General features: G+C 37.1%; 3 long non-coding RNA genes across 3 annotated transcripts; all 3 read left to right on the top strand.

Moving 5' to 3' along the window:
• The first annotated feature begins 399 nt into the window (after positions 1 to 399).
• On the top strand, positions 400 to 1,536 carry LOC145464815 (uncharacterized). Its single transcript, XR_014041459.1, has 2 exons — positions 400 to 736; positions 1,217 to 1,536. It is a non-coding gene; the product is annotated as an uncharacterized LOC145464815 (long non-coding RNA).
• Positions 1,537 to 4,598: 3,062 nt separating this feature from the next.
• On the top strand, positions 4,599 to 6,585 carry LOC145466398 (uncharacterized). Its single transcript, XR_014041880.1, has 2 exons — positions 4,599 to 4,775; positions 5,109 to 6,585. It is a non-coding gene; the product is annotated as an uncharacterized LOC145466398 (long non-coding RNA).
• A 6,254-nt stretch (positions 6,586 to 12,839) lies between these two features.
• On the top strand, positions 12,840 to 14,411 carry LOC145466609 (uncharacterized). Its single transcript, XR_014041957.1, has 2 exons — positions 12,840 to 13,206; positions 13,661 to 14,411. It is a non-coding gene; the product is annotated as an uncharacterized LOC145466609 (long non-coding RNA).
• The last annotated feature ends 1,024 nt before the right edge of the window (positions 14,412 to 15,435 follow it).

Below are 15,435 nucleotides of genomic sequence, written 5' to 3'. Positions count from 1 at the left end.
GTTTTGGAATAAACGTTGGAACACTATTTATCTCACATAAACGACAGCAGAAATCAACAGCCTTGATAATGAGGCGATGAGCCACGTAATAATTGCTGCAAATTAACATAAGGTAACAGTCTAGCCTGCAGTTGAGCATTCTCAAACTTTTGATTTAAGATTGTAAAGCAACAAGTGGTCGCTATTTTAAAAGAAAAAATACGAACCAATTTAAAACGAGCATAGTGAGCCACATAAATTATGAACTACCTTTTGATATTGTAAATGGCAGTTACACAACGTTAGTGTCAATTTTCTTTTGAAAAACAGCTTTGAAGCGGTTCTAGGTCAGAATAATGTCGAATTGCCCTGAGGCCAAACTCAAACAAAATAGATTGGTATTGTTCTTCTTTGTTGTTTGCCATTTCACCTTGTCAATCGGTCGTGTAAGCTTCTAACATATGCCCACCTTAAGCCTCAGGGGGCGGAAAATCCTCGCGTGAGATCAAAGCGACTTCTTCGATGCTTTGTGACTCGAAGATATATAAAGAAGAATAGAAGATTTGCGAATCACTCATTCACTGCTCGCCAAGTTGAAAGGAGGACCCAATCACTAGAGTTTCTAAGTTTTTCAATTACTATGACGACTAGAAGATTTGGCATCTCCGGCCTGTTATGCATTCTTTTCCTGGCTTCGCTTCTCGTGTCATCGGAGGCATTTTTTGGTAATAGAGTTGGTGGTAAAAGAACTGTCAAGGTAAATATTTTGTATTGACCTCTTACCCACATTAGCGAGTTTAAATGTTAAATATACCATGCGGAATTTTGTTTATTGGTGTTCTCTTCGCTGAATTATAATGATTGATGTAAGTTTCATCAGTTCCATTAACCTCACTCAATGTTAGGCATGGCTTACCCACAGAGGTAAGATTTCTTATAAGACGCTAACCAACATTTTCAAAAATCTTTAATTAGTTCGTCGCTTGAGAAGTGTGTTCTTTTTAGTGTCAACAAGGATATACTAGGTAAGAGAAAGCATTCCCACTACTGAAACGAATTTTAAGATTGCGAACTTATGTGCTCATTGCCTTTCTACCTGGTGAAGGCTCGCGTAAAAAAACACAGAGCTCGTTCACGGAATTTTAAAGCATTTTATTTACTAGTTTGTTCAGAGTGTATAAAGATCTTTTACCACGCAACTGTTTTATGAGTAATTGTTATTTTGTTTCATAATTAGCAGCCTCACGGAATTTCTAGAGATGCCTGCCAATTGGCGCTTCAACACTGTCTTGATTCTCAGCAGAAGTCACGTGATGAAGAAATAACCAATGAGAAACCAGAGAAGGGGAACCTGGAGTATTTTCATCAATGATCATGAAACGGATTGATTTCATCTCGCCGCCGCATCGTTTTCTATTGAAGTTACAAAGATAGTTTGTGTTTATTTTGTTTTAGTAGCCAGAAGAGTTCGATTATTGCGATCAAACCACTATAAACTCTAGAACTTTATATATAGTTATAAAAATATCGTCAAAATATTGTAATATAGCACAATAAAATCACATTCAAAATATTCTGAAAGAGTTTTTTTTCTTGTTTTGGAATAGATTCAAGCCAAGATATTACATATTCTATTTAGAATGTCATATTTTAGTGAGGAAGATCATAGGGACCTGAGGTAACAACAAGCATTACTTATGCCATAAAGTCGTCTGTTTCAGTCGCCCTCTAAGTTTATGTCATCCATACAAATTAGAACATACAACATGTATTTTACTCAAAGTACCTCAGTGGCTTACATTGTCGGTGTTTTGCTTCTTCGCGCGAGTCGCTATCCTGAACGCGAGGAGAAGGGTAGGAGTGTGAAAGAAAACAACTTTCCCCATATATATTTCCTCTCACGAGCAGAATATTCTCCGGAAAACCAAGTGACGAGGGAATTATTGAGGCATATCAGTTAAAGTGTTAGTAAATAGGTCCTCTGTGACACGTAATCATTCGCTGTGGATAATTGTGTGACTCAATATTCGCTCTGTCAGAATGTCGATTTCTGATATACTAATATAATCAGAGGTTGTACTAACAGTCCGAGTCAGAAAACGCAAGCCGTTTTTTTTTCTTGGTCGCTAAATTAGGGAGGGGGGAGGGGCGAGGTGGTGTGTGTGTGTGTGTGTGTGTGTGTGGGGGGGGGGGGGGGGAACAGGTTTTCATAGTGCCAGACGTTCCTAGCCGAAAGCACGGAAACTGATGAGGAGATTGCTTCGCTCTTCGTGAACAACGCGAATGATGTGTTTTGTGAGAAAGCTTTGGAGAGAATCATGCCTTATACGCTTATCTCACATACAAAGATGTCGAGGGTTGTCGGAACGGATTGGTCCCCGAGTTCTATAGTTTGAAAGCTACCCAAAGTAGCAAAGTTCATGCTAGTTTTCATGAACATCTCAGATGGTGAAAAATCAAAAATCTTCGTGAACAGAACTTTGAAGTTGAGGCAAATGACATGCAATTGGATAAAGCGGATACTCAACGAAGCAACTTAAATAGTAAATATCTAAGCTCAACTCTTATGTTAAATATCCTGATTCTTTTATTTTTTTCTATTTCTTCTGTTCAATAATTGTAGAGCACGATTTTATATTGAGATACGAAGCTCGAGTAAACGCCCTTAAAGCGTCTATCATACAGTGTTGACTTCAACTGCCATTAAATCGGATTACTTTGCGAATGAGGCAAGAGGTGCGTTCTCTTAAGGATAGTCTGGTACTTAGACCAACACAAACGACACATGCACAGAATTTGCGACCAGGGCCCCGGTAGCTTCAAATCTTTTTGGTCGCGCCCCTCAACTCCTCTCCCCATCGAATAATTATCAGGCCTTGAAAAATGTCTGAATTAATCCAACGTAAATTTGTATAGACGCACTACGTGGACCTTTAACTATGCCAAACTGACAAGTTCTAACTTAGGCGAGACAGCTGTCCAAATATATGCTGCCATTCTTTTTCAGTAATTGGCTGTGAGCATACGTACCGTATTTTCTCGATTAAACGCCCCCGGCGTTTATTTTAAACTTGACTCGCGGATCAGGCGTTTATTGACTTTTGCAGTTTATTAGAGCTTGTAGTTTATTAGAATTTTTATTCATTATTTTTAGAGCTTTAAAATATCTTATAATTATACCTAAAGCTTACTATAGCTCGAATATAAATACCTTAAGGGTTTTCTTTACGAATCTACGTGCGACACCCGGCGTTTAATCCAGAAAATACGGTACTATACAAATTTTAGCTAAGCCGATCAAGTCTGGCGGTGTGCTAAGTTTATTAATTCTAAGTGGACTGAGTAGGCTCCATGTTTAATCATATCGTTCTATAAAAAAATACTTCTATCTGATTGGATCTCAGCAGACGCCTTATTTTTTCACTTAATTGGGACGCGAGCACCTGAGCTGTCCAATACCAGGGAGTGCGATAACGAAGTTTCCAATATACTAAAAACAAACATGAAGAATTTTAATAGTCATGATGCTGAAATGGAAGTGTTTCGAATGTTATCACGAAGTGACCGTCTCTTGAAAAAGAGGGCGTTTTTAGTTTCTCACTGAACCGTGCGAAAAAGGTTTTACAGCACACCGAAAAAAATTCAATAGTATCGGTAGTATTAAATTTATTTTCTTAGCGGAACTACACTACGTACGCCCACAACCTTCAGAAATAGCGGAAAAACTAACATGAGATTGAACGAACGACTTCCGGCTCGAAGACGTCGCAACGCTTAAGTCTCGGCTGGATCGAAAATTGTATCCATCGCTTATCAAACCAAAAGGAAATTCTATTATTCCTAACCAAAGCTTACCGGTATATAGTTTGACGATGAAGTTGATTGGGCTGCTAAACCTTTCGCGATCTGAACATAATTGATTTGTATGCAGGCTTGCTCACGTTTCAGGAAAATGAACTTTAAACAAGCTACAGCGAATGAAGATTAGCTGTACAATTTTAAAAATTGCTAAATCAAGACGTTATGAAGCAACTTTTATTCCGACTAATGAACCTAGCTTCTCTTTATGAGATTTTTCTTAACAGAGTGCTGTGGTAATGTGTCTAGTCGAAACAGCTGCAGATCTAGAATCGCGCATCCTTCTGCGAACGGTTTAATTCCCAAGGGCTAATATCGAAATAAACTTTAATTGTCTTAGTTAATGCAAAATCCACATGTACGAATTGCCAAAGCAATTTCTCTGAAAAAGAAAACAAAAAACAAAACAAAGCAAAAAAAAAAAAAAAAAGAAAAAAGATATCGCAGTGAAGATGTTTAAGACGGTCAAAGAACAGCTCTTTACAGATCCGAAACAAATTTTCGCAGACAAATTTACTGCCCGCGAGTGCGTGATTAGTAGTTTTATGGAAACATGCAAGAATTGAAAAATTCGCAAACAGCTGTGGCAACACGAACTGTGGGCTCGTGTTTCCACAGCTTTTCTCGTCTTCACAACGTGGAAACTCTCTCTTGCGTATCGCAAATTAAAGCGTGGCTATTGGCCAATGAGAACGCTACAACTTGCCAAATATCGTCTAAAGCCTAACGAAAGGTTGGCAAATCACTGATTTCAGTTTACCGCTTCGCAAGATAGAAAGAACATTAACGCTGTTCTTGTAGCAATTTGTTTCACGTTTTGATGAACTATGGCGGCTGGAAGTTTTATGCCTGTCGTGTTCTGTATTCTTTTCATCTCTTGTTGGCTCGTGCAGACAGAATCCTTTAACTCAAATCATGTTGGTAAAAGAACTGTTAAGGTAAATATTTGAATATTTTACGTGCAAGTGAGTTTGAATGTCAGACGAGCAAGCTTATGTTCATCCTTAAAATAAATAACAAATGAAACTTAAGAGTAAAATGCTCATCCAACCTAAACATCGACCGAGGTGTAGTACCGAAATTACTGCAGATTTTTCATAGTATCCTCTGTATTTATATTTGAACTGATTTTGTTACAACAAATTAAATTTCATTGTGATTGAAAAGCAGTTTTACAATCATGGCGGACGGCCGCAACTCGAGATAGGCTCAGTTTCTCTCCAAACCTATCATAAGTTATGCAATTTTATTTCTTGTTTCATTGTACGCAGCCTCGAAAAACCAGCGTTCGTCACGTGGTGCAGAGTAGAACAATGCAACGCGGAACAAGCGGAACAAGAGGGACATCTAATGTTTTAATCCATGACAACGAAATAGGGAATTCTGGGTCATAAGTGTACAAGTGTGACACGAAAGAAGCATTTTTGAAACTCTAGCTGACGATAGTTTTATAATTTATAATTGTGACTGATGATATTTAAAGCATCAGTTTTACTGCTAAGAAAAGGAACTTTGAGGGTTAAATACTATGTTCTGAAGGATGCCTGATAATGTAAGCGTACAATATTCTTAACCTTTATATATTGTAAATAACTTAAGAAGAACAGTCGCTCAGCATTATATGTCATCCATTGTGAGAGGAAAATATGTAATTGTAAAAGCTATCTTGTATAGACGGTTACGCCTTTAAAACTACATCAATTTCCTCGAAAATATTTTGCCGCAACAAAGAAAATACTAAAGAGATAAGGTAAGGTGTTAAGTCGGTTCAATAGACCCTTTTAGCTTAGCCGGTTTGTTGCCCATTTCAGATCATGTGATGATACTTGATCTTCAGAACTCTTGCTGTCAAATGTTCAAATAGTTGCAAGTATGCCAATGAATAATTTTTAGATGAATAAAAAACAATTCTCTCGCTTTCAAATTTTTAAATAGTAGCATGTGTACGAATAAATAATTTTTAGACGGATAAAAGAACAATTCTCCAGAGAATATCTCGTGGTGTGTAATGGGAAAACAAACCACCCAAGCTATTAAGGCTAGCGACGTTAAATTGTATCTTTAGTTATAATAATAACAATGGTAAAAAATTTATACCGCGCCGTTTCTATGAAAATGTCCAACAGCGCCTTGCAATAATTATTAAAATTAATACATAAATAACAACTAAAAGTTACAATTCTAAAATACACAGAATAAATTAATAAAATGCTGTGAGATGACTTCGTCCTGATTTTCCTATTTCTTATATTTTCTCGTTTAAGTTCTTGTAAAAACTGATTTTACTGCTGCCAGTGTTGAAGAGTCCTGACCGTCTGCTGTACAAAGACATATTTGACAGTAAAACGAGTAATGAAGTTAAGGTTATATAAATGGAATATGGCCATCCCCACGTTATTGTCCATTTAGCGTCGTCCGACCAGCCCAAATTTTCGTGCTCTCTCACAAAAAGTAACTATTATTTTACGAGGAAAGTAAAGATGTCAAACATTTTTTTCAACTTTTATCTGAACAACGAAATCTTTTTTTGTGAATGAGATTTATTAACGGTATTTCTTATCGGTGGATACCAGTTATCAGCCTTAACTACAGTAGTTTTGATGGTATTTCCTTTTTTCCAACGAACGTTAGAGGTTAATAAGTTCGAGGTTAATAAGTTCGGGTTTAATAAGTAGTAAATGATGTCAGACCAATGGCACTATTACAAACACAAGCCATATATATAACAATACACCATTACTGCCGCTCTCTCTAGTCCAGTCTTCGTTCCTTCTAGAGAAGAGAGGGGAGGTATGCGAGCTCCATTTTCGACCAGCAGCTGGTGATCAATTCTAACTAATGTAGGAAATAACCCCCATCAGAAAAGTACCAATCATGCAACTGGTCTTCAAAACATTTCACTGCATGTGACCATAATTTGTTTTCCGGGTCAAGCCGACTTCCAATAAGAGGACTATGCTTAATACCACGTGACTTGGGAAACTGAACGCGCTAACTTTATTATAGTGGAATCGCGTTTGTAATCGTTACAAATTTTGTAACCGTCCAAACTATTTGATGTGAAGTTTATATGAAATAATTCATATATGAACTGCGGTTGTAGATGAAAGTGAAGACTGATCATCGCAGTTAATTTTCCAATTTAAGCAATTGGAAAGAAGAAGCCTGAAAAAATCAGGGCTTCAACGGGATTCGAACCCGTGACCTCCGCGATACCGGTGCGATGCTCTACCAACTGAGCTATGAAGCCACACATTGGGAGCGAGGTCAATTTATTGAGCTCATATCTTCCCGTGAGGAGAAGATATGAGCATAGAGCATCGCACCGGTATCGCGGAGGTCACGGGTTCGAATCCCGTTGAAGCCCTGATTTTTTCAGGCTTCTTCTTTCCAATTGCTTAAATTGGAAAATTAACGGCGATGATCATTCTTCACTTTCGTTCAAACTATTTGTTGCAACGTGTTTCGTAACAGTATCCAAGGCATGACTGGTTAGCATATTTAAAAAAGATTCTGTGAGATTATTTTGGAAATAAGGCCTATATGGGGGATTACTGTAACTCCCTTGCCATTTATTCTCTGCCGAGGTAAATCATTGTGTTTAGAAAACCTCAGTCGATTAAATCACAAACTGTAGCCTGCCACCTATTTCTGACTATCAACCTCCTTACATGAGTAGAACAGGAACCGCAGAGACCATTTTCAAGTGATAGGGCTGAAAAATCTGGCCAAAATGAACAAGCATTAGGAGCCACTGTTCCGCGATTTCTCGTGCGTTCTGGAGCCCTAAAAAATCAACCTAAGCAAAAAAGTTGAAGGTCTATGGCCCTACCAGCCCCTCCCCTTCTGCTGTCCCTGTAGAGGAAATAAAAAATATATAATCTGTTAACAGATGAGCCCGGATTATCTGGTCGTGTTGATATGTTTTTACCTTACCTCGTTTACCTTGGCGTTCGAAAGTACCATCGGGCTTTTAAAGCTGAAAATGTTAACCACGAAGAAACTAAACATCACTTTTTTGACAGCCTTGGTCTTACTGAAAGGCTTATAACGATAGACCAAAACAAATAATTGGCTTTTTGCCGTCTTATACAATCTTTTTTTTTTGGCTCAAAGATCCAGGGAACCTGTTATTAAAAGAGTTTAAAAAAGACAGGTTAGAAACCAACCGTTGGTTTCTAACCTGCCTTTTCTAACGGAAACGTTTTGGGCCCGCAAAGCCATTTTTAGTTAATCTGTATCTAAAAACAAGGAGGTGTATACACCTGAAACGTGTATGAATTGAACCTTTCTTCTTCTTAAGAATGTGCGAATAAAGCAGCTCTGTGATCACAAGATTTGAGATTTTGGTTCGGCTTTCCGGGTGCGAAACTTTTCGGTACCTTCGTGAAACTGGCTCCAGGGTCGTTGGCACAGTCGATGGTACCGTATCATGCTATATATAATTTCACGGGAAACCTAAAGATCGTCTGAATTTTTCGTGAAAACAATAACATGTTGAGGTGTCTCGGTACAAGTTTTTCTGCTCCATACCAAGCATTTTCAATCAGCTTTTTAACAGTCTTCCCCTAATTGGATCGATATCAAAATTACACCATTAATTTGAAATCGATTGACATTTTGTATGATGTATTTTTTAAGGCAATCGACATTCCCATGGAAACGATAAACAAAAAAAATTGAAAATCGGTAAAAAAAGAATTTTGCGCGAACCAGTGATCGATATGAAAAACGGCCAAACCAGTGAAAGTAGAATACACAAGAATAACAAATTTATGTGTTTAAAATCTCGAGTAAATCGCAACAACATTTTAAATTATACTTTTTGCATCATAATAATAAATAGACCTACAGTTGAACACTATTTTGATGACATTGCTTCAAATACAGTCAACTCTCTCTAAGACGGACACCATCGGGACCGGCCTCAGCTGTCCGTCTTAGAGAGGTGTCGGGCTTGTAGAGAGTCGACGTAACATGACCCCAGGAATTTTAAGATAATAATGCTGAACCTGTGCACAGTGAATACGCGTCTGTTTAAAGTTTGTTTTAAGTTATTTACTTGAACGAAACCCACAAACTGGGACAAAACATAGTTATAAAATTGAATCTCTCGTCATATTACAATCAATAGTTAACGTGTTAAATAGAGTCCAAACAGTGAAGAGAGCTGTCAATTAAAGGTCTGATGTTAAAAAGAGTCACGTACTTGGTAATTTAAGAATTTTTCTTCCCTAAATCGTAATTTGCGGTCACATTCAGCACCTCACAAGTGTCCGTTGACGATTTCAAAGTTTCCGTTGTCCGTCTTATGGAGGTGTCCGTCTAATAGAGAATTTGGTTATAGTAAAATGACTGAGAAACAGCCGGGACCAGCACCAGGTGTCCGTCTTATAGAGGTGTCCCTCTTATAGAGGTGTCCGTTAAGAGAGAGTTGACTGTAATACCAAAATGCGTCTTGAAGCTATGTTTTGAAGACATGAAAGTTTTGGGTTTTTTTTTTTTTGCGATCTCAAGAAGGATACTTTTCCTTCAGGTCACTCCCATTATAATTCTCGGGTAGTTTTTGATTTTTATTACTTTTTCCGAAATCTAACAGATATCGAGACACCTTAAAGTCAAAACTTTCATAAAAAGGCCTCAGCTGGAAACTGTTTCCTTTCAATAGATAGAAGTTCAAGGTGTTTGCTTTTAAAACGCCCGAGTTAATTTTTAATATTTATTTATGTACGGCCCCACTGAAGAGCACCTTATGGTGGGCTCCCTGTTTAAGCATTTTAATTATTATTATTATTGCTTTGATGAACCACACGATGTTTTTGAAGTTCATTTTTTAAAGAAGAAAATACATGTTTCGGATGAGACATCATTCATCGTCAGTTGTACAGTGAGAAATAAAATGAAAATATGCAATGAACTGTATAACAAAGTGAGATAATAACAAAAATAACTAAGGATGAAGGCGCGAACCAAAAAAGGGGTAAAACTATTTAAGCTAAGAAAGGAGACTAATGATGATGATGATGATGATGATGATTCCTTTCTATAAACTACATTTTGCTTTCTTTTTTAAACGATTTTGATACAATTGTTATTGTAAATAGTTTTGTGCTGTAAATAATTATCAAGTAAAGTTTCGGTAAAGAATTTTAATGAGCCCAATAAAATTATTATTATTATAATTATTATTTAAAAAATTATTATTATTGTTATTATTATTATTATTATTATTATTATTATTATTAATGGCTTGAAATGCGGGTATCCCTCCTGTCCCGACACCCTCCTTCTACAATGATATTTTGTTCCCGCCCCTATTTTTACGCGACCACAATGCTGATAAGTCTGATTCTCACGACCCAAGCTACTTTCTTCGAGCCTTTGGTGGCATGTTGCAACAACAACTTTATTCACTCGTACATTTACAGTTTTACACAGATATATATATAAATAGCAGGACAGAAAAAAATGTATTATTTGAGTTTGGAGACCGAAGCAACCCGAAAGTTTTCTAGTCAGTCTCCAGCTGTTGTAACCAGGTTAGATACTTAAGAGAATACAGCTGAACTCTTGAGAGAAGTGAAGTTGATGCTTATCTTCGTTGCCTGTTAGGGTAAGAATATTGACACTTGCATGGATTGGTCAGCCTCCTTCCTATTGCCTTTTGGTTTCACATTAAGCGTTCGTTGTCATAAAGTTGTCTATCAACTTAAGTTTCATTTTCTTGTGGTTTAGCCTAGCACATTATTGCAATCAATTTTTTTTCTAAATATTAATGTATTTATCAGATAATCTTACAGTTTTCCCCGCTTACGGCGACTGCCAAAGAAAAGTAATAAGATTATTAAAGAGCTGAAAGAAAAGGAAAAGCAACCTGGAGATAAAAGATTGTCCTGTTAACAAAGGTTCTGCTGAACTGAATTTTTTATGCCGGTAGCGCTCCTTTTCTTAGCATGGTTAGCATCACCTGCTATTAACTTAATATTACATGTGCGTGAGTTTTAACTTAAGTCCCGGACCTCATAATGGGCGGAAATTAAAACCACCCTGATCGGTTTAAATAATAGCACTAATTACCCTAATTATGTCATAATTTTCGATCTTTTGTTTTACATGCAGGTACTTTTAATTATATTTCATTCAATGGTTTGAGATTGGCAAAAAGGGTTCGTTGCTGTGATGTAAACAAAAATACAATTTAGTCTAGTCTTTGTCTTCAGCGTACAGTTTGCTACTCAATGGATAGCGTCAAGACACAGTGTGTTAATCTGAATGTCCATATGTAGTTTCTTGCTTTATCAATAATGATTTTCTACGAAACTGTGATCAAAGAGTGAAACGTTACCCATAAACTAGAGCTATCCTCTGTCCCCCAAAACCAGCCTTTATACATCTCAAGCGCTGAAATTCACAGACGTCGACCAATGGAGTAAGAAAGCGATGGCCAATACTTAGAGTAGGATTTTATTTCAAAACTAGAATTAAGACCGCCGACTTATTAAAAGTCTTTGACTTCGCTCAAGTTGGTTCAGAAACTTTTTCATTCATTCGACGACCCTTGAATCAAACTTATTTTTGAGCAGCCATATCTTAATCTTTATTATTTAGAAAACGAAATGCTCCTGCTAACACAATGCGATCATAATTAAATATAAAACGATAAAAGCTAAAAACGGTGCGAGAATTGAACTTTTTACTCGTAAAACTCCACATACATATTTGTTGGTTTATCAAGTTTGAGAGAGAAGTTTTCCATTCCTGTCCTACCAAATGGCATTGACAAAATTGCTACCCCTATAGCGGAAAAAAAATTAACCACCTGCCGTGTTAGTAAAATCTCCAAGCAAACTGTTTGCTTGGAGAACTCCGTTCTAGTAGATCACGTAACTTATGACCTATCGCCCACAGAGTAGGTGATAACAGTTGTATTTTCTCTTGTCAGCTGTCTTGTTTGTCCGTGGCCCATTCAACATCAGCTTAATTGTCCCTTTCAAAAGGCTTTCCCGATCTCAGATAGCGAGTCCAATATTGAATCTGCGCTTGGTAAGCACGCCGTCGATGAAAATCATATTCAAAGTGTTATGTTGTGTCATGTTTTCGAGAAACTTTATTGCTGTAATGATAATTTCTTCCTTTGCCACGCCATCTGATGCATGCTTTAAATCTGTTTGAGTGCAATTTTGAAAAAAAAAAAATAAAAAAATAAAAAAGAAGACTTGGATTGCCAATATTTTTTGCGATATTCATTCATGAGTTACTTTATTCGAAAAGGAAGCTTTTAGCTGACACGGAAGCCTCATGTAAAAGAGCTTTTCCTTTTTGTCACGACAGGTAAATTAAAATAGGTGCTGTTATGATGTTATATGAAGGGCAAAAGTAAATAGCCTGATAATGGACCGAAGTGACTCTGCCGTTCTTTTCCCCCAACAAAAGATAACCCTTATCAAATTAATCGATCATAAACAAGTTTCTTGCTAAATTTAAATAATTCTGAATCTCTTGAATTAACCTTGCATAGCAACAAGTGGTTTCAGCGTTTAAAACTGAATGTATGCCGAATTTCGTTCACACCCAAAATAAAGTTACTCAAAGGGAGAAATCATGAACAAATTAACGATGGCGTTTTATTTTTTGTGAATTGCTGGCCGTCTTTGATCTGTGCATTTACCGAAAATTAAACTTAACATGGTAAGCGTATAGATGGAACAAATCGATAGCTAGTTTTCCCGCCATTTAAGAAGTGTAAGAAAATTGAGAGGAATACATCGAATATTGGATGACACAGTTAAGGTTTTAACAAACGCCCAATTTGCCGACGTTTGCATTATGCTACACAGCCATGCCATGTCTAAAATGTTGTAAAATTATAGCAGGTCTCAATATCTTTCTTTCAAATTTATCGTTATGGCTAAAATTTAATCAGGACATCTGCTTTTAGATCGAGTGATTTTTTTTCCCCACAATTTCCTTTTGGAGGTGGTGGATTGACAAGTTCCGCGGATTTTGCAAGGGAACGGAATTGAATTTTTAACAAACTACAAAATGAGTTGATGCAATTTGTCTTTCTTTGTTTCTTTGCAGCTCTGACACCAATTAATTCTAATTAGTCACTAAAAGCGGATCCTGACAAACACTTCTTTGATGGACTTTGAAGATATAAAAGGCTGACCAGTACGTTTGAAATGATCATTGACTCTGTTGCTCAGCAAGGTGAAACACGACACTGCCCTGGCTAGAGAATCCATATCTTTAAGAAGTATGACGACTAAAAGGTTGCTGTCTGCCGCGTTGTGCATTCTCCTTCTGTCTTCGGATTTCATGTTTTCCGAAGCGTTTAATTCTAATACTGTTGGTAGACGAAGTGCGAAGGTAAGTATCTAATTATAATTTCTATGTTTGCGCGAGAAGTCAAGTGAATTTACCAAGGCAGCTTCCATCGTGCGGTACGCTCTCAAGTCGATTTGGCTGCATTTTGTTCAAAACAGAGCTAAAAATATGACTGAGTATCTTCCATCGAACACCAAGATGAAGGTATCAAGCCAATTGTTGAAGGGAGAGCAAAATGTAGTTATCCCTACATTCTGCAATCTATTTTTTTCTTAAATCATTACCTTTTAAATTTAATGCTATTAAACCGGTTAAAACAGGGAAGACGTCTTTTTTTCAGAGTCTTCTTGAAGTGCTTTCTTCATACTGCAAAGCATGCAATACTTGTAGACTTTCAGTCAGGAAATTCAAACGGCTTATTTGATATCATTTTACAGTGTTTCTTCTACCTCACTAAACGGTCCTAAAAGTTTTTTTCTTGCTCTGTTGTTCACAGCGTCAGGAAAGTCTTCCAGATGTCTGCCAGTTTGCGTTAGAACGCTGCAGTTTCCCGATTGCTCAGCGGAGGTCACGTGACACAGACGCTGCTTACGATTGGTTTAACAAAAGGAAAGTCGATTACTAACGTCAATAACAACGAAAAAACCTGAATAAAAAAAAAAATTCAATTATTTTTATGTTTAAAGTTGTTTTACCAAATACAACGCTGGAGCTCAAATGATTTGATTGACTGACCAATGATCATAACGCATGTTTTTTTCATTGTTAAGTTTTCAGGCTTTCGCTTTTTCATTCTTGATTATATATTTTTCATTTTCATTTTTGATGTTTTTTGTATTATTGCTATATTATTATCATTGCTGAATCATCGCAATATTAATTTAGTCTTAAGTTAAGACTGGTTATCGTGTACATCGCTCAGAGTTTCATACCATCCGTAGTGCAAACGTCACGTTTCAGAAGCGTTGTAAATTAATTTAAAACCTTGTAAATTTTAACATAATATGTATATTAAGAAGTAAACTCTTTGTTGGATGCAATGGTTGATTTTTCTTTTCATCAACTATCCTAACACTTAAAAGGGAAAGTAGTTTCGATTACCAAACAAAGAAGCCTCGACTCCCTCTGTTCTGCTGTAGAGCACGCAGGAAGCCGTCGGAGCACGAGAGAAGTGTAGGGGAACGACATTCTCCCTATTAATTTCTCTACGCATTCGGCTGAATTTTCAAACCGAACTTTATTTTCCAAACGAGTAAAAGTGGTGTGAGTGTACATCTGTTTTCTGATAAAGCACTCTAAAATAAGCCAATTATGATCCTTGTTAGAATTATTCAAACAATTTGATTGGCTAGCGAGACGAGAACTGTCAATTACAAACCGAACTTCACTGAGCTAACCTTTCAGTTTCGAGTGGCTTTCGAGAGAAGAAAGATCGCCTTTTAGTTAAATTTAAAAATAAGGATCTAAAAGTTTCTAGTCCAGAGGAATCGGATCGCATTGTGCCTAATGATAACGTGTAGTATTCCAATGGAAATTACGAAACAAAGAGCTCAAAGCTTGCGCGGGATGAAAATGCGAAATGCTGAGCTGTATTTGAAAGGAGCGACAGTTATTTACGGTTTGCAGCAAGATTGCCCGAACTAGCGTCAAATCTGGAAAAGAATTTATTGCTGTCACTGGTTCTACTCCGAGTACAAGAGAGAATATCACAGCAAGCTTTCAACTGATCTCTCGTCGGCTGAGCGTTAATACGAAACTGAGGTTCACTTCGCTGAGATGACCGCAGATCGATAGCAAGCAAACGAGCTTTACTACACTACATGTAAGTGTTGTTTGAGCATTTTTACAAAAATAAAGCTTCTCATCATAAACAGAGACAGCTCAATTGGTGTTTTCTGTTGTTGTTTTACTTCTTAAGTATAATTTCTGCTTTCTTAACAAGCGTAATGTCTTTTATCGAAGCATTCGCGAGGTTGACATACGTGCTTTGTCGAAATCTAGCAAAACTTGTTATTTTAGCACAGTGTAAACACTACTGTTGTTAACAATGGTCTCCTTGCAGCCATAATTACTGCAGACAAACATCTCATTTCCATTGCGTTTGTCTGAGTCACAGGGGATGTTTACCGTCAGCCAGCTTACCGTCATCAACCCGTGCATCTGCTCTCTGATAAAGCACGCTGTTCAGCCAGTCAGAGCGCGGGTTATATGGAAACGTTAATATAAAGAAAAATAAGTAGGGTCGCCGCGTTTACAATCATTTTGTTGTGA

Source organism: Orbicella franksi, chromosome 13, assembly GCF_964199315.1.
Source record: "Orbicella franksi chromosome 13, jaOrbFran1.1, whole genome shotgun sequence".
Classification (NCBI taxonomy): domain Eukaryota; kingdom Metazoa; phylum Cnidaria; class Anthozoa; order Scleractinia; family Merulinidae; genus Orbicella; species Orbicella franksi.
Note: the sequence above shows the minus strand (reverse complement) of the source record. Positions and strands in the feature narration are given on the sequence as shown.